This window comes from Phasianus colchicus, chromosome 15 (genome assembly GCF_987193195.1).
Source record: "Phasianus colchicus chromosome 15, bPhaCol1.hap1.1, whole genome shotgun sequence".
NCBI classification, from domain to species: domain Eukaryota; kingdom Metazoa; phylum Chordata; class Aves; order Galliformes; family Phasianidae; genus Phasianus; species Phasianus colchicus.
In genome coordinates this window covers 12,212,547-12,233,901 of record NC_143450.1, presented here as the reverse complement: position 1 = coordinate 12,233,901, position 21,355 = coordinate 12,212,547, and the positions used below count along the sequence as shown (strand labels likewise).

The following is a 21,355-nucleotide window of genomic DNA, read 5'->3' as shown; positions in this document are numbered from 1 at the left end:
CTGAGCTGTATGTGCATGTAATACCACTGTATTGTTGCTGTCTTAAATAAACATTTTAATGAGTTGGTCAATGACAGCGACAGTAGTAAGATCAGAGTTCGTGTTAATAGTCTTTTGTCTGACATTAACGGGGGTGATGTTTTATGCCAGCAGACAGTATAGGCTCATCGTTTGAAATGCATGCTTGTCTAGTAGGAGCCTGACCCACCTCTCAGAGCCTTCAGTGGGAGCAAAATTCTGCCTGTGTTTTCTTCAGCAAAGGCAGCATTTGTCAATACGTTTCTGTTTCTGCTAAATTAATTGCGAGAGACGCTGCTCTTTGCCCACCTCCTTCTGGCAGTGCTAGCAGAGCTCTTCTGGGCTGTGGAGGGGGTTTCATCTCCCACCTCCTTTTAAAGAGAAGTTTGATGTAACAACAGAAGGACTACACCTTTGAAAGGTCCTTTTAAAAATTCAAAATGTGGGGTGTTTGAGATGGCTTCGCCCCCTACAAAACCTGTCCTTTCAGCTGAAGCAACTGGTGTGGAAATAAGAGGCAGTTCTTTTTTTCTGGATTCTTTGTTCTACTAGAAGAAGGGAATAAACTCTTGTGGTTGACATTGAGGTCTCCTGCAAAAGACATACCGTAGGAGCTCGATGAGGGAGATGGTCTTGTGATAGAGATTTTTAATTAGCATCAGGCCTGACAGTGGGGTAAGATGACAACAAGCTTAATGATTAAGAGTCCTGAAAAAGTGAAATATTCAGTAAATGTTACATTTTGTGTAAAGCTATATCAGATGATGAGGCTGTCTTTGCTCTGTATTCTCAACCAAGATCAGGGATACTTTGTTCTGTTCTGGCTTTTTTATGTACTTTTGTCACTGTGCTCTGTGCACTGTGTAATGATGTGCCTGTGTGGTGACTTTCTGTAAATCAGTGTGCTTATGAGACAGATTTGATAACAAAAAAAAACCATCAGGAATTATACAGCTTTTTTATTGCTGTTATTGAATCAATATTGCAAAGCTCTGTTTGAAATTAATATTTTATTATGCCATATGCTATTGAAGACAGCCTCTTCTGCATATTTCATTCCAAGTTGACTGTGGACAGTGTGAATGATGAAGGGAGATGTGGCATCCTAGCTTATACCTGCAGATTTGAGATGTGGAAAGATCTGTGTCCAGCTTAGGTTGGCTTGCAGTAGAAAGGCAGGATTGATCTTGCTTAGCCTAGTCAGTGTTTTGTATTCCCCCTGTAGTTGTTGGAAGCAGACAAACATCCAGATGCAGTTGAACTCTTCTGCCTTAAACTTCTATTGTAGGATATAACATGTAATGCAGTATACACTGGTCTTCCTCTGCTGACTCCAGAAGGAGCATCAGCTCAGTTTGGGTAGATGACTGTCTCATAGCTGGGTGAGAGGGAGTATGATTAACCCATCTCAAATAGATGAGGGAAACCCTGGTTTCCTCTGGGCTCCTAGTGAGTACCGTGTTCCTTTTCTGTGTTCTGCCAGTGTAAGAGTGTGTGCATTTTACTACCAAATTGGTTTAAATGCCAGTAGGCTTATAGGACTTCTAAAATCTTACCTCTTTGAAGTTGTGTTTTCATCCCCAGAGCACCATATATTAGATCTACTTAATATTTTGCATCTGTGGCATAGCAAGGTGTCGCATACTATTAGAAGCTCAACACAGAACTCCTGTTCATCTGTGGTTTTCCTTGTGTTTCTAGTGGTGGATAGCGTGCCAAGCTAATTAAAGGGCTCTAAGAAGTGGCTGATGAGGAAAAACGGAATGTCTTCAGATAAAAAGGCTACAAGTTTCCTATAGATTTAAAGAACTGCCCTACTGAAGCTTTGCTCAACCAGATGCAGTGTGTAGAAACAATCAAATCAACGTTTAGAGAGGGGATGAAATTAGTTCATTTGATTCTTATTTCCTATATGTACATTTCTAGTAATGATTACTACCTTGAGGGTAACTAAATACAGAGGTGATTAATTTTTTGCTAAGTAATTACACAGGTTGGTCCAACAACTTTCATTAGCTCTTGACCTCCTGTGTAGTATCTCTCTTCAAGGGTTTCCTGAAGTGGGCAAGCATAATGGGTCGTCTTTCCTCATGTCTCTTCAGGATACCTGTTTTTTTTTTTTATTCCTGGTAATGTAAAAATTAAGCAGAGTGAACTGAAAGAGCCTTTCTCAAACTGAGGTTTTATTAGTGATACACTTAGAGTTCAGACACCTTAAGACATTTCTTTACAAATGGGGAATGTTAGTGTTGAATTGTTGACGAATCTCAGAACTGAAATCTTGACACTCAGGCAAAAAATATGTATTTCTGTTTGAAATGATATAATGCATAAGTTTGGACAGATGTGAAACTGGGGAAGTGACTACTAATATGTTTCTGGTTATAGTTTTCTGCTTTGGGCTTAGTTGGTAGCACAGAATAGAACCAAAGTCCAAATCTCTGCCATGGTTCAGGAGAGGGACACATGAAGAACAGACAGCTGGGGAGAGAAGATGGAAGAGTTCATCATCAGGTCTACTACTGTAAAACTCTTGTAAAAGTACTGCTTTGGTGCTTAATCTAGTCATCAAGCCTGCAAGGAGTTGCCTGTTTGGATATGTTGTTCCTCCTAATTTGAGTATGTAAAGCGATGCTAGTGTGGGTCACTATGAATAAAGTAGAATGTTCTTTATGAACCTCAATTTCTATCCTTGTGTACGTGATCTTATTCTCTAGAGAATTTTCCACTTGAAAGTGACCTAATTATTTGTGTGTAGGATGAGAAAGATTCACAGTAGAATGCAGTTCAGCTGTAGGATTTTGAGCTAATACTAAACTTCCCTTTCTGGAAGAATGTTTTTGCTGTGCTCCTTGCACTGACTAGTCATTATTGATACCTTCATCTTCCCCTGCTCCCTCCTTGACTTTTTGGGAAGGTCGTATGCCTGGGATTTACAGCTTTTTTTTTTTTTTTTTTTTTTTGCTATATGTTGGCTGCTGTAGGAAAGATGAATGGGAATGGAAGCTCTTCTGTGTTCCTCTGCTTGGAAACTTATTCAAGGTTACAGATCTTGGGTGACTTTTATTGTTACCTTTTCTGACAACAGCCTCTCAATATGAAATATAAACTAAAATCTAAACTCTCAGAAGAGTGGCAGACTAACTGGAGATAGAAGTGAAAGGACTGGCATGGAGATACAAATTGCTTATTGCTTATAGCATTTGTCTACTTAGAGCCCGCTTTTCTCTTGGGAGCCTGGCTTACTTAAAGAAGAATTGCTATGCTCTGAGAGAAGTTTCCTATATCATAACAGTGTTATAGAAACATGTTGTGAAACCAGCTGCCATGAAATTGAATTACAGGTGTTGTATTCTTCAGTGCTTAAATTGCTCTATTATATCAGAGGCCTCATAGTTTTGTTTTGAAAAAATAACTGCAATTTAGCCAGAGCCTACGAGATGACGGTATAAGCAGTCAGGGGTTGTTTAAGGCTTCCCTGATGATGGAAAATTGTTCTTATTCATCTAAATGTGTCGTCGTTGTCAAAATGCATGTGCAGTGAATGGGAAAGGAAAACTGTTTCCTCATGGCATCTTTTTCTGAAGTTTACTTTTATATTTTTCTTTGTGTAACTTTTCTATTGACTAGTCAAAGCAATGTGGCCATTCATATTTAACACAGTTCCAATACATCAAATGAAGGCACAGGATGTAGTCAGATGTTTCACTTGCATCACTTTCAGTTTACTGGAATTAAATGGATGGTTGCTCAACCTAAAACTTCCCTGATTTTCATGAAATTTCAGAGGATACTTCAGGAAATAATTTAAAACTTGGTGCGGAAGACTGATTTAGATCATAAATGAGATCTTCAGTTTCCTAAACTAAATGTGAAATGAGAATTCCCAGGTAGTTACCAGGGCGTATGTGCACTCCTTTGTTCCATCCCACCCACCTCACCTTGCATGGCAACCTTTCCTTTGATGCTTTTAGGTGTTTACCCTGGAAATTTGTGTATGTGAATCTCCACAGCTGGTTATGTAATAGCATAATTCCAAGAGAAAAGGGGTACTTCTGACAACCTGGGACTGTTGATAACCTTTCTTTTTCAAGTCTGTTATGCTACTAAAGACCTAAATACATTAAGGCAGGAAGAGAAGCCACTGTATCACAGTACTGGAATAAGCACTGTTTGGTATCCTGTGTATCAACCAGTTATTAGCCTGGAGTTCTGAGCAGGTGCTGTGTACGTGTATTTCTCTCATTGTTTCAGATTTTACAAAAAAAAAAACAAGGTCAGAAGGAATAGGAAGAGCTCAGTTGTTCGTGCCCTTGCCTTGAAGGCAGGGCCTGATCTTCTTAGCTTATCCTGACAGATGCCTAACTTGTTCTTAAAAGTCTTCCGTGATAGAAATTCAGTTATTTGCTTCAAAGTATTTTGCGTGGAAAGGCAATTAAATCTGTTTGAGCGATCTTACTTTGCCCACATTCTATTAGCAACTAAGATCAGTTTTCCTGCTCGTTTCCATTTTTTTGTGTGTGCAGGTTTCTTCTAACTTTCTAGATTAGCAACAGTTGCTTGAATTCTTTTTATTTCTACTCTTCTGGTTTAAAATATGATTTTTCAGCATCTGATTTAAAACAGTTTGTGTCCAGCCCACTTGGTAGGACGTAGCATGGAAGTTTCTTTACATTTCAGAAATTACAATTTAACGACAATCTTCTTAAATTTTTTTTCCCTGTCATAGGAACTGTGCTCTCTTGGATGAACTGAATACATTGTATATGTTAAAAGTATCTAGGAAAAAAGATAAAAACACAAACTGCACGATTTTTTTTTTTTGTGAGATAGTGGGAGGAATTTCTGTAGTATGCTGGAACAGACAACAAAAACTCCACTTGCCTGAGAGCAATTCATCCAAAGAAAAATCTCATCCTTGCAGTATTCAGTGCTGTGGCTAGTTAAGGTTATATGATGCAAGTTCTGGCCACAGCAGTCAGTTTTCTTCCCAGAAGCTGCATTGTACAGGGATTTGAAGTCAGGGGAACCATCCGAAAATGTATTTTTCTTGGTGATGTCTCCTTTGGCTGTTGAAATGCAGCTCTTTGTGTCAGTCTCACCTTTAGGATGTTGGCTTCTCTTCCTTCTCATGCAGTTCAAGAGTAGAAGGCAGCCTTAGCTTTGGTTTCATCTGGTTTGCCGATAGTCTGATAACTAATAGTCTGATGCAAATTGCATACTTAGGAGATCTGATCACCAGATATTTCTGTTATTGATGTCTGACTATTCGAGTAAACTGGGATAATTCAGAGGTAGAGTTAGGTTTCTTTTTTACTTTAGAGAAAAGGCATTTTGCATTGAATGCAGAATCATTTGAGGTAAGCGATGAGATTACTCAGTAAAAGCAGAATAAAAACTGGGAGAGATGTAATTCATTGTTGTCTTGTTTTTTTTTTTTTTTAAGCTGACATGATGTGAGAGTTACTAATGCAGTATGAAGTACAAATGATATGCAAAATGCCCTGATAACTACCTGGGAATTCTCATTCCATCAGCAACTTTTGTGTTATCATAAATGAGACAGCTTGAAAGGCACTTGTTGCGTTTTGTATTGCGTGCATAAGTCAAATGAACTGGCCTAGATTATTTTTGGTGTTTTTTTCTGCTTGGCTTTTATAAGCGATGGAACAATACTGAATTACTGCTCTCTTTTACGTTTAACAATTCGAGAATCACAGAGAGGAGACAAATGAGTACCTTGGTGCAAGCTGCCTAGCAATTGGGTTCCTAAAAGCGATGCCTCAGAGTCAGGTTGGGGTGGCTGATCACCTTTGAAAATTGTTGAATGTGTGTAGACTTCAACTGTAATATATATTTATGTTCAGATTACAGCTGGTGCTCAGTGCTCATAGTGTGAACGTCTGTAAAATGTGCTTCTGTGTGTCTCTGGGATTCCAGGCTCAGTCTCAGGGGTGTCTATTCGAAGGGCTTGAGGCGGGATGGAGGCAGTTAGCAGGAGGTTTCCTTCAGGGGCTCCAGTGAGCATTGCAGTAACAGTCAGTTCCCTCCTTGGGAACTTTCTCTGTTGCTGGTGAGTGTTGTGCTGTCCTCCCCTGGCCCTGGTGTGCTAGGCCATGATGCTGGGACCAGTTGTGGATGGCTCCCACCTCAGCTCCAGGCTTTCATCTGTATTTCTAGAAGCTGGCAATCTCAGCAGTAGCTTGGGCACATTCAGGCTACATAGAAAGTCATTCAAGTCTACTCTGGACCCCATAGGGCTGTCCTGAGATTTTATTATTTATTCTTTTCAGGTCAGCTTGCAATGAGGGAGCTGTGGTGCAGTCCGTCATGGTGGACAGCACGAGGTGCACAGATGCTCCCCAGGGGGTCGTGGTCTTTCATCACAGTCTTCCTCCATAGTCTGCCTCAGGATCTGTTTCAGACAAACACAGCCATTGCAAAGTCCACCCTGAGCTTTGGGAAATAGACTGTTCCCCTCACTAATACACTGGGAGGAACCGCTGTGCTTTCAGTGTGAGCAGTCGGGGGCTGTGAGCCCAGGAGTGAGGCAGTGAGTGAATCATCTTGGTGAGTGTGGTCTGGTCTTCATCCAGGAGATGAAATAAAGATAACAGAGTCTGTCCAGAGCTTCGGGGCTTGATTCTCAGCTGTTGTAAATCAGCCCAGTTCAGTATAACTAAAGCTGCGATCTGGCCGTATGACTTTATCTTTGCAGGGTACAACAGATGATTAAGTACAAATGCGTGTTGAGGTGATGTGGGCAATGTGTAAGAATGAATCAGGAATGTGCCTAAAAGCGTCCTAATCTACCGTTTGTTCAGTTTGTACTGCTTATCTCTCCATCGCTATTTCAGTATCTCTGTATTAATCTAGAGCGCTCTCCTTGCTGAATATGATGAATGTACAGAAGTCCAGAAAGTCTGGGAATGCTGATGGTTGCTGTGTTAAAAATAATTATCCAGTATTTCTAGCCCAGATGCAATTCTGGAAAGTGTGAATACTGCGGGGGGTGTATGCCAGGAGAGGTCAGCAGGAGGTAGATGCTCACAAACTAATTGGACTTCTGGGATCCTGTTTAAGGAGTGCCTTTATACGAAACAACGCATGTACCCAGGGCACAGTTGCCGCTCAGTCGATTGTTTCCTAAACTGACAGTTGTTTTAAGATAAGAGATGTTTTTTATTTCACTGAAACCCTTTTTTTTTGCAGGTCCAAAAGAGCCTGCAAAATATTATCTCATGGAAAAATACCTTTGGGTATGCATGTGAAAAAGGTGAGCGCGTTCTGCAGCGTTAGCAGGATTGCTGTGTATGCCTTCGTCTCCTTTCTGAATGCTGTTTATGAAAGAGGAAAAACTAGCTTGAAATGCAAAGGATGCCAGCAACTGCAGGTTTTATCAGAAACGATGCAAAGTGGCCCACTGTGAATTAAGTGAGGTGATGCTGCCTGGGGGAGGCACTTCATCCTCTCTGTGTGGCTGGAATGATATAAATGTTACATGTTGACTTTTAATGAATAATCATCCGTTGTGTGTACGTGGAGGGCTTTAGAGCCTGTTGTTACAGCCTTATCTTGCACGTTACGGAAAGAAGGGAGCTGCCATATTTGGTGCCTGATGTTAGAGCAGGCAAAACGCCTTCACCTGCAACCCTGGAAGGACTAAGGCTTGCTGGGTACTGAAAGAGAGCTCTGCACAGCTCAGAGAATACTAAACAGGGAGTATCCAAGGTCAAACAAACATAGGAAAATAAACAAAGAGTACTGAGTAGGCAGTAAATATTGTACTGAGGAGGCTTCTCTTCCCATCCTGTGAATTTATGGCCTCAGTGCCTGTTCCTCCCATCTCACATCACTGTTGTCCAGACCTGGCTGGGTGGTTGCAATGACTCTTTGCACTGTTTATATGATACATGCCAGCACAGTACAAATAGTGTTGTGTAGCACCTTTGAGAACTCCCCAGAATTGTATCCCTTATCCCTAATGCTGTTAGGCATTCCAGGCACTCTGATGGTCTCTCCTTTCTTATAAAGGGCCCCGTATACTTCTGCCTGCCCTTCTGTAGTTATCTAGAGCTGTCTTCAAGAAGCCAAGGAATGGTTGGATCCTGCCATCTTCTGCAGTGTTTTCCTTTTAGGTAGCTGAGTGGTGAGCAACAAAATACAGATCCTGCTGTTAGCTCTTACTGATGTTCATTTGACCTGGCCTTAGCTGTGTGTGACGTAGAGTATGGTGTGAACTACTAGTGTTTCTGTACAATGAATGGGTGGAGATGTCTATGGATGTTGCTTGTGTTGAATGCCTCTTTTTAACCTTTATGTCGGATGAATGCAGTGGTTACAGTACTGTGTTTGTTTAAAATCTGTCACGATTTGGAGTCTTATTATCCACGTGACTTTATGGAAGCAACCTCTGCCAGTGGCTGTGGTGAGCTCAGGAGGTGGAGGACTGAAATCTGGCGGAGTCTGTGGGAGATGGCTGCAGTGTCAAGGGATTTCTGCCTTCTCTTCCAGCCCTTAATTGGCTTTATCTTCTCAAGCAAAACATAGATTAAATTTAAACTAGAAAGCCCATCTCAAAACAAGGTTGCTCCACTGAATATTCACATAGCGTTGCTTCATGCACTATTACAGTGCTCTTGCTACAGAAAGGGGAGGGACCCTGGAGAAGATTGGAAGAATATAAAACAAATTGCTTCCATACAGCAGTTAGTGAAGTAGATGAGTAAAATTTGTCTTGTGCTTGGCCTATTTACTGCAGTGGGTTTTGCATGTGGCATTATTTGCACGGTAACTTCACATCCCAGCTGATTATTCCTTTCTCTTCTCAATACCTTGTATGTGGATAAAACTGCCTTTATTTTTTTTTTCCCCTTTGGATTAACAAAAAGTCATTACTGCTTTGTTGGATGATAGCAAAGAAGGTTTTAATTTTCCATGCTGAAAATCACTACGAGCTGCTTAAATGCAAAATCTGTTTTGTAAGAAAAACAGAATGAAACAAAAATTACCAGTAGCTAAGATGTACAGCCAGGATCTGTTGTTTAACTGTATCCTTCTTGTGATTAACAACAAACCATAAAAACCTATCAGCATTTGACTCCATTAATTTTATTTCTTTCTTTCATACAACATTATTGCTCTTTCAAACAGGTTTTGTGAAAGTACAAGATAGAATTAGTAATAATAAATGTATAGCAAACTGTAAGGTTATTACAGTCCTTTGTGAAGTCTATAAAGATCTGTAGTTTCTTTTTAAGAGGTAAACAAATTGATGTCCTTGTTAAGTTTATATTTCCTGAGAGATCCAGAGATGTTGCCCAGCATGCAGACATGCACTTCTTGGATTATTACATGCAACATTCTGTCAGTGTGTGAGTTTAGAAATAACCTTGCTTGGTTTTGGTATTAACTGGCTCCTGTACCCTGCTGTGTGAGAGCATGGTGGCTGCAAATGAACAGGTCTGCCTCATCTCTAGGAGCCCACACAGCCTCTGGCAGTAATTAGCTAATTAACTTAAACATAGCACCTGAACTTGAATGAACTCTTGAGTGCAGGTAGAGTCTGGGGCTCCCAGTCCAACACAGCCAGCTAGTGCCAGTGTATGCAAGGTGTTTCTGACTTGTAAAAGAATAACACTCTTTCTCTCTTCTAGCATATGGTTGCAGTGAGAGGTGAGGGTGTGTGTGTGCACAAATAACCTTCCCATACGTATAGCACATCAAACAGAAACTCCTGAGCTGGTGCTGTACTTAATGCTGTTTGTTTGCTGCTGTTGGGAGTGGAGGGTGTCTCAGTTCTGGTTTTTTTTTTTTACTTTTTTAGAGATGGGAAGAAAAGATGACATGTAATGCATCTGTGTCTGTATGTTCCACAGTGTTAAGTGTAAGGTCTGTATATAAATGCAGCTAATGAAATTGGGGACCATGTGGCCTCAAACCATTTAAAATAATGGCATGAGCAATCTTGCTCCATTACATCTGAGTGGAAACAGTTCACGCTAGAGCCCTGGTTCCCCAGGGAGCCCTGATTGAATGTACTTGCAGAATGGATAGTGGAGTCAAGTTTGTTGCAGAGCAGATGACAAATCTGACTCAACAGAAACTACGCTGCTCCAGGGAAGAGGATTGCCACGAGCCCGTGAATATATTTTCCTTTCTTTAGTTGCTCTTTCTCAAGCCTTTCAACAAATGCACATGCCTAGGATTTGTGTTTCCTTGAAGTCCTGAGATGCTGCACCTGCTGGAATGCCACTTGTGAAGTTGTGCTGCTTTGTGGTGCAGTGTCGTTGGGTTTTCATCCTTGCAGTATTTATGATTCAGTGCAAAGAGTTAAATTAGGGGGTGGTATTCCAGCATTATAAGTTCTGTCTTGTTTTCTAGCATACTTTAAGCTCTAGGATAGGTTTAGATTGGATGTCAGGAGGAAGTGGTGAGGTGCTGGAACAGGCTGCCCAGAGAGGCTGTGGATGCTCTGTCCTTGGAGTTCAGGGCCAGGTTGGATGGGGCCCTGGGCAGCATGGTCAAGTATTAGAGATGGAGGTTGGCAGCTCTGCCTGTGGTGAGTGTTTGAAACTTAATGATCCTTGGAGTCCCATCCAGCCATTCTGTGATACTTTCATCTGAAGTTTTAATTGAAATACATGGGAATTGTATTGATTCCCTTGAAGCATCAAGAGATCCTACTAGCAAGGGGATGGCCAGGTGCTGGCCTGGTTGCTTTGAGAATGAGCTTCCTTCTCATCCTATTGCAGTGCCCTTCTAAGAAGTAGTAGGAAAGCATTTGACCAATGAATTTTGACATAGGCTAAAAGGCTGGTGTTTGACTTGCTGCAGTGCATCCATGTGAGTGGTGCCCATTGCTGGCAGGTGCCTTATTGTATGGAGGGGCCTCCCTTTGGGACTGCTGGGCAAGCAGCACTTAGTTTCACACCACTGCCATTCAGTTATGATCAGGATGAGAACCTTGGAAATATGCAGTGTTTCTGCACTTAGTTGAAGATTCACTATGGATTTTAAGTCTACTTTCAATTTCTGCCAAAAAAAAATAGTTGGGCAGTATTTTTGCTTTCTGGGGAAGCTGCTAAGCACCACACAGCAATGTAATACATCTCGGCTCTCACAAAGGAAAAAAAACATTTCTCCTGACAAAACTTCTAATATTTAAATATAAACACATGTGACAAAAGTGTGACTGCTCCTATATCAGGATAGGACAGTACGAAGCTGTAATCAGAAGGGCTGGCTAGGAGAAACAAGGCTCGGAAGTAAGTAGAAGGCTGCAGAAATCAGCTTGCAGGCTGCTGGCTTGTATCAAGAGGAAACAGGACTTCTGCAAGACAAATAGCGGTTCACAAATGCTTATCTAGCAAAAGCACATTGAACAAAATAAACTTGACTCTTTCCAGTGAGCGTTTCACGCTGATGAGAAAACTTGGTGACGTCTTCAAAGATGGAAAATAACAGGGAGGAGAGAAACTTGGGAAGGAGGGAGAAGAAGAGCTGGAGATGCAAATCTGGAAGAGGGGGACTGTGCAGCAACAAGTCTGCAGCTTTATAATGAATCTTTTCAGCCCTTCTTCCCTGAGAAAACCCAGGATTGTGGATGGGTGCGTGTGTGATGAGTGGAGCAGCCAGGTACATGGACCTGTCTCCTCAGACACACTGAATCACCTTGCTCTGTCTTTGTGCTTTCTGTAGCAGCATGGGGAAAAGCAGGCCCAGCTTCAGAGGAGCTCCTGTTGTTATATATAGTCTTCAGATAAAGCTCTTAGCTCACCCAGGTTCAATCTGTGAGCATCATTTGTGTGCAGCCTTTCCCAGCCTTCATAGGAATATCATGATTTCACCAGAATAAATACTGCAAATCCAGGGTGTATGGGAGCTGTTGAGTCATGGCCTGAACCTCTGATTGATCACTTGAGGCAAGCAATGAATCGGCCATGGAGCACAGGTGAAGGCAGTAACACCTGTGCTGCAGGAAGGTGTGGAGCCTGGCTGCACCTCTCCCAGAGCCTTTTAAGAGCTGACTACCAGTGGGGAAGGATCTCTTCTGGAGATCCATTCAGCTGGAGTTTCATAAGCAAGCCCAGGATATGGGTAAGCGTCTTATCTATTCTCTTTTTGTTGTTATAACCTGCTTTGTCTAACTCTCTTGTTTATTTCATGATTATAACATCTTAACATTCATTGATTATATACATGGAGTTAAGACTTGAGCATAAAGTAAACCTTAACTAGAATATTATTTTACTGTGTAGTTCTGTCATATTGGGAAATGAATTTACCAGAAGTATGAAGAGGAGGTGGGTGTTTCTCTCTCCCATGTGGCATAGGAATGTATAGGTCAACTTCAAAGTGAAGGTAATGGTGCTGCTGAATTTCCTGAGGTTGGAATCTTAAGACTATTAAGTGTCTTCAGCTTTGGTATATTTCATTGGCAATGGCATGTGAACAGAGGCCACAAACATGGGTTTCAAAGGCTTCAGCCTTGAGATTTGTTTTGCAAGTTCGGAGAGGAAAGGAGAAGCAGCACTTGAAAGAACTTTGCAGTGAGCACTGCGGAATATCACTGAAGAAAAAAAATCCTTTTATGGCAAATGCTATATATCAGTGTACGGAGACCATTAAATTTGTATGCCATTTCAAAAACATGATGATTTAAGTGCATAATTGCAAATTATCTCATGCATTCATGATCAGCTTTGCTGGGGTAAAATGCAGTTGAACTCAGCAAAGTACAACATTTGTCCTAGCGTTAGAGAGTTGGTTCGCTTGATCACAGCTCAATGAAGAGCTTGTTTCTCATCTCAGTTTGTTTCTGGCTTAGTTTCCTTTGGTGTTGAAGAAGGGATGACTGCTGATATGACTTAATATTCCCTTCCTGAGAGGCATGGTGAAACTGTGGGTAATGTGAAGGCTCTTGAAGATGTGACTCACCATCTCAGATTGTATGAGGATTTGGATTTCAGTTGTGTTAAGGGTAATAATTATGTATAAAACACATTTCTGAACAGTTTGTGCATTTGATTTGGCGTGGATACGAACTCTTAGTTCAAAGCTGCTCTGACTGCAGGCTCATAATTTTTAAAGGGATGCATATTTAAGTCAGAATCTTCAAAATCTGTCGCTATCAGTTTGGAGAGTTGTACTATTTAATAGACCACAATGCTGAAAACCCTTGTGCACTGTTAAGACTGAAGAACTTAATTTTTGTGTTCCAGAAGTCGCCTCCTTTTTTGATTGAGCAGGAAATGGTAATTTTTTAGAATATCTTAATTACAAAACATTCCTAAAGGCAGGAAAACATGTATTTACACACTCAAGGAAGTGTTCTGTGTGAGATTCCCCTCTGGATGCTGGGAGCTCGGGGCTCAGCGCTGCCACAGAAGGACTGGAATGAGACCCTGTGGTTGGATGGAGGTGAAGTTGTTATGCTTTAGTTTAAGGTTTCCAAAAGTGGTGAAAAACAATGTTGATGTTGCTGTCTTCAGGTGTGTTTTCATCAAGTCTTTTGGTTTTCCCATTTTCCTCCCATTCTATACTGCTTGATTGCTGATCTTCCTCCCAACCTTCCAGCCCGAGCATCTATTTAATTTGAGTAATTTTGATAGCACCCTCTTACCTACTTTTAGCAAGTCCTATGTAACCCAGCCTGCATTGAACAGATTTGTATTTCTGCCTTCTGATTTCTCCTAAGGATGGACCCCTCTCTTCAAGAGAGATGTAATATTTTGATAGATTTGGAGTCTTCTGTGTAGAGTTTCTGTGCTGCTGGAAATTCAAAGCTTGTAACTGACTGTAGGTGTGAAGCTCAGTTGTTTCTCAGTCCTCCACTTTTCCTCCACACCAGTCCCGGCCTCTACCAGACCAAGACCTCCTCTTTTGCCTTTGTACTTGTACAGAGATGAAAATAAAACTCCTACTTTTTATTTATTTACTATATTGTTTGTTGTTAATATTAAAGAAGTCACAGAGGCGCAGGAAGAGGAACTGAATACATAGCATGTTGTTGTTGGAAGTTTCTGGGTAAGAGATTTCCTTGCATAACAGAGCTGCTCCCCCAGAGACTAAGCAGCATCTGTGATTGACGGTTTAATCTCAGAAGGCATTAGGCTCCTACTACAAACAGCAGAGAACGAGATGCATCAGCTGAACACGTATTCGTTCTCAAAGGGGAGCAGATGAACTGCAGGTAGCAGCAGGTGGATTATGCAGAAGGTGTTATCCCAACTGCTGCAGAGGAGGTGATCAGGACCCCAAGGAGAGGAGCAGAGCCGGACTCACCCTGCCAAATCCTACCATCTTAGGAGGATGGATTTTAAGTATTGAAGGTCTGAAATATTTCCATGTAATGCAATGAGAAGAACTTCTTATTCATCTCAAGAGTGCTGTATTCAAAACCTGCTTTTGTCAAAGCATTATTTGCTTCTTGCATTGAGTCTGTTGTTATATTTACCCCTTGCCGTGCTGCCCAAGGTGTGTGTAGGAGCAGAGGGAAGATGCAGGAGCTGCCCTCAGCGTTTGGTAGCACTCACAGGGGCTGCCTGCAGTTCTCTGCCTTCCACCAAATTGGCCCCATTGTTTCAAAGACCAGGATGGCCACCAGCTCCATGCAAGTGTTTAGAGCAATTGGTTAAAAAACAAATGTATTTCTACAGTAGTGAGTTAGTGGCTGCTGGCCACCAACCCTTCAATGTCTGAAGTTTCTCTTTTGGAGCATGTGAAGATTTATGGATAGATTAAGTAAGAGCTTAAACATGTTGTCAAGTGGTGGTCCTGCTGACTTGGCTGCTTTCACAAGCCTCTGAGTTTTAAGGTTGTTTTTAGCAACTGAAATGTATTCCTGGAGGAGCTTGAAGTGGTCAGAAGGGTTTTTCTTTGTTTTTTTTTTTAAGCTTGCTGAAGTCCCACATGCTGAAAAGGATGTAGGAAATTGGATGGAGCATTCACATTTTTGTTCCTTCATTATTTTTTTCACCATCTATTAGAAGGAAGAGGCTGTTTAGTTTCTTTTCTTCTCCTCCCTTGTGGCTGAATCCTTCACAGCAAAGAAGTGCACTTTCTAATTCTAATCCTCGATACATGCCTTTGAATGATAATTTCCATGCTTTCCTGGTAAATACAGATTTTTCTTTTCGGAGAGCATTTATTTGAATACTATTTTAAAATAAAATTGGAATTCCATCGTGTAATTAAAATGTGTGAAGACAAAAGGAAATCATATAGGAATATGACCTAGCATGTCATTTCCTCTTTTCTTCTTTGTAGGTATCCAATAAATAAGAAATCACCAACAAAATACACTTGGTGAACAAAGATGTAGTATCTGAAGCAGTGAGGGATAAGGACTTTAATCTCTAATATAAATGGGAACTTTTTTTTCCTTTAAACTGCACAAAGAGGTCACTCTGAGACCCTGGCATATGAGTTTCTTTGTATGGTATAGATTTTGAAATTGCAGTGCAATTCCTCACTTTTTAATAAGCAAGAAAATGCATGAGAACTTTGACAAATTAGCATCGCTATCCAGTGACCTACCTACGGGTGAGAAAGGAGGTAAAACCTATGAGAGTAGGATGATTAATTGGATAAAATGTTATACTGTAGGAAAAACAACGTGAAGTCCTGTTTAAAACATGTCTCAGCTGGTAGAATCCGCATCTTTTGTTTATGGGGCTGAAGACTGCTGCAATCCATCACGAGGTACAGGATGGTCTGCTCTTCAGTTGGAGGTATATCCCAGCGTTAGCTTCCTGCAGTCTTAACATAAATATTGACTATGAAGAAGCAAATGAGGTTTAAATTTCTCCTTAATTATATACTTCTCTGGATTAACTTAACTCCTTTCCAACAGGAGCAATATTGCAGTTGGTCTTTTGTTTCTCTTCCTCATCGCCTGCTGTCCTGACTCTTGCAGACATTTAAGTTAGGTGTGTGTTTTGTGTTTCGCTGAAACTTTTTTCTTGCCTAGCCTTCTATTTGCTCTTGTATCCTTAAAAATGCAGATTAAGTAAATTTTTTTTTTTTGCATTGTTGTATTTGCCTGCAAAATGTGTAAATTATGCCAGGATTGGGCTGCAAGTTAGCATTTGGTCTTGCTAGGCATTTGATTTGAACAAATCAATCGTTTTCTGCATTGGTAAATGGGGAAAAAGAAGTCCCAGGCTTACAGACATGTATATGAGCTTACTGCAATACAAATGATAGTGGGTACTTATTGTATCATGTCTGCTCCCAATTTTCTTCTAAGTACTGTTTCTCATTGCTACTTTTGTTGTTTGGGTGTTATAACGATGTAGTTGGGAGCTGTAACTTTGCAACATTTTCTTTCAGAGCAAACCATAAAAACATACGGCATTGAGATGTACTGTTTCAAGGTGGCTTTGACAGCAGGTCAGTGATTTAGTGTCCACTGAGACGCGGGCAGGAGATTGGATAGGAGGCTGGGACAGGGGCAGAGAGAAGTGGCTCGGAGCATGCAGTGGTGGTGCTGTTCAGCCCATTCTTTCTCCCAGGAGATGTGAAGCTCTGTGTGCGCTCCTCTTCACTGCAAGAGAAGCTACACAGTGAAATGAGATTATCCTGAAAGTACTTTAACAAATTAAAACATTGATTTAAAAATAGGGGTGAATTTGGGGAAAAAAAGTGTTGCTTGTTTTCATTTTCTCATCAAAAGTGCGAAACAAAACAAGCATTGGCACATCTCCAGATCTGTAGTAGTTATTTTCCTCTTCAGGACCAAATGAACAGAGCACTACTTGTTCTTCAGCTTTTGCCCAAGTTGACTAAATCTTTTTAAAGCTCATTAGAAAGTTAAGTGTCTTCTTGGGTCTTCATTCAACAGTTCATTTAATATGCTTTCTTTTTTCTCCTGTTTAGTCTGTTCAGATTGTTAGCAGCACATAATGCTGGGGGTGCCTATGTACTCGTGATCGCAGAATCGTGGAATGATTGAGGTTGAAAAAGACCACAAAGTTCCTCAAGTCCAGCTTCAGCCCACCCCCACCATGTCCACTGCCCACATTCCTCAGTGCCACATCTCCATGGTTCTGGAACATCCCCAGGGATGGTGACCCCCCCCCACACCTCCCTGGGCAGCTGTGCCACTGCATGACCACTCTTTTGGAGAAGCTGTTCCTAATATCCAACCTGAACCTCTCACAGTGGTCGTACAGTGCTGAACAACTGTATATTTCCTTGTCCCCCTTCATTGCCATATACTCCTGTATCAAATCATTTGAATCCTTACATAAATATATTCAATTATTAAATAAATTAGTATAACCTTTTTTTACTCTTCTATGCGTACTGCGGTGCACAAGTGGACTCAGGTAACACTGGGTAAAACCACATGTGTAAATTAAACATTTGGCTGTGTACATAAAAAATCATTATTTGACTCTGTGAGCAAAGGACGTTGAGGTCTGTTATTGTAACTGGAATGAGGTAAAGCAGAGCAAAACCCCCCAGTTTCCACTGGGGATTTGAGAGGCATCTACTTCTGCAGCTTTAAGCAGTTTGGAAAATGTCTTTACTTTTTAGCTGAATTCAGCCCTAAGGGCAAATGAGTGGCAGCCAAATTAACAAGGCAGTCTCTAAAGGCTCTGAATGAATTTCAGATCCTCTTTTGAAATAGCTGTGCAACGGTATTTATCTGGAGGACAATAGTGATAATAGTTCTGGTAAGGAAAAAAGTGTATTTTCAGTAGAGTTTTTTCAAAAAAAAAAAAAAATTGAGTAATAAAATTACTTGATTTATGTAGTAGTATTTTCTGTAAGAACAGTAGTTAACAGTTTTCTCAGGTGTTAAGTAACATGATAGTTCCTTTATTGGGGACTCAGAGGCAGCTGAAACATGCTGTTGTTGACACTGTACATGGAACAGAAAGAAGGGAATCAACTTCCATCTGAAGGGACAAAGACCATCCCATGCTGGGCAGGACAGGGAGCTTGGTGGTTCCTGGAGACCTGTGCCGTGTCCTCCCTGTTGGCTGATAGATTGCCTGAGGATCTGCCATTAAGAGCTGTTTTACTGCTTGTTTGTTACTGTAAGGCAAACAAGAACCACGAGCTCAGGCTATGGACTGATGTACCGATTGCACACGGGTTGTTCTGAGTCTGCTGTTTTCAGAAGCTCACTGTGATTAAACTCCTGAATGTTTAATGAGATGTGGGTAGATAACTTTCTCTGGTGTTCTAGGTAATGTCAGAAAAGCTGCTGAAGGAATTAAGGGAAAGGACAGCTTGTTGTTGATGGGGATAGAGTGGTTGGTGAGGGGAAGAGGTTGTGTCTTGGTGGCATTGGTATGAGTCCTTGCTTCCTTCCCTTGGCACTGCTGAGTAATTGGACCTTACTTGGGTCAAACGCCTAGGAAAATACAGCACAGAAAAACTATCTCAAAAATGAAAAAACTGTAATTTTCTTCTTCACAGGGATCTGTGAGAATAAATCTGTTAAAGATGATGAGGAGCTTATGGGCGCTGCGGTGTTGAGGCCAAGAAGACCCAAAAACAGGGAGGTTGTAATGTGCTGGGAGCTGGGGATGGAAGGTGGCTTTTGTAGCTGGCTGTGGCTTTGCATATAGGAGCCTGTACTGCTCAACAAGGACAAAACTGCTGCTCTCCTTACCTCCCTAAAGCTGCACGAGGCAGCTGAATCAGAAAAAAAAAAAAAAAAAGCTTTCTGAATTCTTCCCTGTTTCTTTATCTCAGGGTAAAATAAAGCACTGAGGTATGCAGAGTGTCCCGGGCAACCACTTATTCCTCTGCCAGCAATCTCAGCAGTGCAGAGGAGCCAATCTTTCTCCATGAGAAATCTGAGTGTTAATAATTTCTGGCAAGTGTTGTGCTGAAGCAGACAATTTCAGCAGACAGCCAGGCGTGTTGAGGAGTTACACTGGACAGTGCAAGGAAAACACTTCATTCATGTTTGAATCCTTTGCCTCTCTGCAGCCTCCTGGGGCAGCTGTGCGATCCAGGGCAGAAGTGTTTCACACTGCTGCCTTCCCATGGAAATGCCTCCAGCAGTGTTCTGATAGTGCTGGATGTTTATGTGAGAATTCCACCAGGGCGGTGGGATTTCTTTTTTTTTCCCCTCTTTTTTATTTTTTTTATTTTCCTTTTTTTTTCCTCCTTTAAGTGAATGAAAATTCTTAAGATAAACAGCCTTAATCTTACCTAATGATGGGATATATGTCCCCTATGGTCATTAGATGGATGTCAGCTGTAGGCCAGGAATACTTGATGAGGTGTTGGCACAGGCTGCCCTGGGAGGTGCTGGGGTCACTGTCCCTGGAGGTGCTGGAGAAAAGAGTGGATGTTGCACTGAGGGATGTGGGTTAGAGTGGTCACAGGCATGGGCTGATGGTTGGACTGGGTGATATTATTAGTCTCTCCAACCCTAATGAATCTGTCAACTGTAACCATGAAAAATGTATATTTGATGGCTAAATGTAAGCCTAACTTGTTAAAGGTCTCCTTTTAAAATACCACTTGTTTTTCTTTTACCTTCTCCTCCAATATTTCTATATTTTGTTTTTCTCTGTGATGGTTAGAAATTTGATTAACTGAAAAATTGAGTTATAATAAAGAAAAAAATGTTGACTGCATGTTCAGTACCATTTTATTTAAGAACAGCTAAAGAGAGGATAAGCAAGTTGGGCTAAAGGTCCGAGCATTTCCTTCTGTTGTAGCTCAGTTTAGGAAGAGTGGACATCTTATAACTAAGGAAAAAATCACAGTTGAGAATGTTGGCCACTGTGTGATTGTCAGTGGGATTTCCCAAATAGCATTGACCATGCCAAAGAAAGATCTTTCCTCTCTGGCAGACACAAGTTGTGTGAGAAATTAGTATCTTTGCTATGAAAAATGCAATTTAATATATTGCTTGTATCTGAGAAGACCTTTCCCTATACTTTAGGGATGATATCTTAGGGATCTGCCTTATTGATTCACCTCTTAAGTCTAAGCTACTCTTGACGAAGTGCCTGTGTGTGGGCTCTGGGATAACAAGCTGTTGTATCCCAGTTAATCCACAGTGTGTGCCCACAGGTAAATACAAGGTAATTCAAGGCTGTGTAGCTCAGGGTTCTGAAAACATTTGTAATCATAAATATATTTTTGATCCCAATATAATTCTCATAGGCTGACTGGCTGCAAGGGTTTATGGAACTGTTTTAATAGGATATAAACACACAATGAAGGGTGTTTTGATCTTTTATGTTCTGAAGTGATGTATGCTTGTGCAACGGATAGTCCTGAAAATTAAGGAAAGTTGGAGAACAGTTCTCTTTTCAGAATATAATGTATTCAGAGCAATAAGAGATCAATGCAGTGCTGTTCAACGCTGTGTAAATATTTGTGTATAAATAGAGCAGTCCCTTTAAACAAACAACTCCGGGTAAAGTAGATTTTTTTTGTGTAAAGATTGTGCACGTAACACTTTTTTCCTCTACCCCTTTAGCAACACGTTCACGTTTTAATTTAATTTTATTTTGCCTGCACTGTGTTTGTATGAGGCAGCAGTGGTGGTGAAAGCAGTCAGCATTTCTCACTACATGAAAACAATTTAAATGCTCAGAGGTATTGGGTAGGTGATGCTCTGCCTGTGTTTCTTTTCCCTCTCTTCCTGACATGTGTGCAATTGATACCACTGTCCAGCATTCAGGGCACTTCGTGCTTCATGAAGATGTTTCTAATAAAGTTTGAAAAGCTGCTAAGTGAACAGATCACATCTCACCCACAAAATGGATATTCTTTCACAGCTGATTTTTTTTAAATAATGAGATGTCGAGATGCAACGTACTTCAAAATGGATGCCCTTCAGATATTTAGGATTTAACAGCATCTGTATTTGATATGATGCTTCATTTCTATTTCCCTCTTTTTACTTAGAACGAAAGTGAAAGTGACACATTGCTGTAATATTTCCAGCTTACTGCATTATTCTCATGAGGTGGTTGGGTGCTATGCATCTTCCCTGGCAATTTTGAATAACTATTGTTAACGACTTAAATTACTAAGAGTTCTTCCTTTGAAATGCAACAAATCTGTGCTGCAGAGGCACTGTATCCAGCAGTATGCACAAAGTTCACCTTTGCCCAAAGAGGATAATATGAAAGATTGGTGCCTTAGCTGAGTTGTGAGGCTTTTCTACTACTTAATATAATTTCCTTCTGCTCTCACCTTACGTCATGTAAGATAGTAGTGAACTGGCTTTCCTAGAGCCCGATATGAGATGTTTTGTCAACATCTGGTGGTAGCTTTGGCTGGGCTGTGATTGGAATACCAATAGCTGCTCTTGCTGCTGCCAAGAGTGTGGCTGTAGGAGTGGCTT

The 21,355-nt window shown here is 41.0% G+C and overlaps 1 protein-coding gene across 6 annotated transcripts in view; it reads left to right on the top strand.

The window, feature by feature from the left end:
• The window catches only part of SGCD (sarcoglycan delta), a 317,210-nt gene that overhangs the window by 76,943 nt on the left and 218,912 nt on the right, over positions 1–21,355 (top strand). The window contains exon 1 of one of the 6 annotated variants that reach the window (XM_090151010.1): positions 7,243–7,294. The exons of 4 other annotated variants lie outside the window; for them this stretch is intronic. The gene's annotated coding sequence lies outside the window, so the exon portion shown is untranslated. Of the gene's footprint in view, positions 1–7,242; positions 7,295–12,094; positions 12,118–21,355 lie in introns of those variants that run through there. One more of the 6 variants, XM_090151011.1, reaches the window with a different exon arrangement.